The sequence below is a fragment of the Hipposideros armiger genome, unplaced genomic scaffold, assembly GCF_001890085.2.
Source record: "Hipposideros armiger isolate ML-2016 unplaced genomic scaffold, ASM189008v1 scaffold_36, whole genome shotgun sequence".
NCBI classification, from domain to species: domain Eukaryota; kingdom Metazoa; phylum Chordata; class Mammalia; order Chiroptera; family Hipposideridae; genus Hipposideros; species Hipposideros armiger.
This window is the reverse complement of record NW_017731386.1, coordinates 4782702-4784441: the sequence shown is the minus strand read 5'-3', so window position 1 is coordinate 4784441 and position 1740 is coordinate 4782702. Positions and strand designations below refer to the sequence as shown.

The 1740-nt window shown below is 36.8% G+C and overlaps 1 protein-coding gene across 1 annotated transcript in view; it reads left to right on the top strand.

Annotated features, from left to right (window-relative positions):
* KIAA1328 (KIAA1328 ortholog) overlaps positions 1-1740 on the top strand; it is a 310874-nt gene that overhangs the window by 188616 nt on the left and 120518 nt on the right. The window lies entirely within an intron of this gene.

Genomic DNA, 1740 nt, shown 5'->3' with positions numbered 1-1740 from the left:
CCACATAAAATCCATGTTTGATAATGCCAATACCTAAATCTCTTGTGGTTCTAGTTTCTTTTTTCCTTTGTAAGTCTATTATTTTTATTTTTTTGTTTGCTTATTTTTTGTTGAATGTTAGACATTGTCTATGAAAAAAAGCTAGATATCATATGGATCTCTGTTTGATGTTATTTTTCTCCAGAGAAGATTTGCGTTTTCTCTTGCCAGCATTTAGCATTGATTCAAATGACCTTAACCTACTCTGGGACTGAGTGGACTTGAAGTTCAGCTTTAGTATGTAAATGGACTTTTTTATTTCTATGTCATCCTTACCTACTCACTTTTCAGGAGTCTCAATTGAAAGTCTGTGGGTTTTGACAGGACTTGTCTTACTTGGCAGGCTCTGTAATCCAAATTTTGTTTCCAGCCCTACGAGACAACTTAAAACTCTTCTCAGCGAGCGCTTCCTAATTTACTGGGTTGTCAGAAAAGTCATAACACATGTTTGCAACGAAAAACATAGAAAATATCATGACTTTTCCGACAACCCAATAGAAAATCTTGAACAGAAATGTGACAAATAATGTCAAGTTTTCTTTTTTTGCTTGCCTTCTATCTGGGATCTGGGCCCCTTCATGTTCTCACTGCCTTAGTAACACTTCAGTGCCTTTAAATAGATTTTTACAAATATTTTGTCCTCATAGTTATTCATGGAGGGAGGTTGACAGAAACACTAAGCCACAATGGATTCTGACCTACCTGTTTGAGAATTTGGAGGTACTGGACTTTGAAGAAGTTCTGTAGAGTACTTAATCAGCAAATTGTAGGAAGTTTGTTGGTGCTTCTTCCTGCTGTAGGTCCTTTTTATGTATTGTCTAGGCATCCACCCTCTGCCTAGTTCTATCACTTTCCAAAGACCATCCAACATAATGTGTAGATCTGAACACTTTCATTTTAATTATATAATTTCAAATTAGTTTGTTAATGTTTTGGCCTGTGCTTTCTTTCCTTTTCTTTTACAATTCCCCATATAAATTTCAGGCCTGGATTCCTCCAACTACTGAATAGATTATCTTGCCTTTGATTATTTCATTTCCTTCCAGTAGCCTACCATTTGGCACACTGGCCATCTCATGTATTACGTGGGCATAAAAAATTTCAAGTGAAACTTATTGAACATGGCATTTACGCCATTTATACATGGCACCTGCCTAACATTTTGGCTTCATCCATTCTTCATCACCCTATCCACGATGCTTTGGACTGCTTAGAGTTCACCATACATATATTTTCATAATCTCTATTCTTCCATTCATATTTCACCCTCTGCTTGTCCTACCCTGCACACGCTACACGCCCTCACACATTCCTTTATCATTCATAAGCACCAATCTGACTTCCAGAATTCAGTTTAAATTCCTCCTGTACTATGAGAACTTCCCAACCTCTTTCTCTCCCCTGCTTTGCTAAATGGAAAACTAATCTCATTAGTGCTCCTCAAGTCTTTACACATAACACTCTTAATAAACCTTATCACATAAAATGTTTTCCCCCTTAACCAAAATTTGAGGGCCATAAAGATTGGGACTCTGTCTTATCAAGCTTTGTATTCCTGTAAGCTAACACAGTACCTGGCAGATACTCCCAGATCTCCATCCTGCCTGCCCACCCCAAGGTGACAGACTGTATACTTTTGTGTAAAATTATATAGAGTAGGAAGATAATACTGAATGTATTTATTCATAATATTTTGTTTAT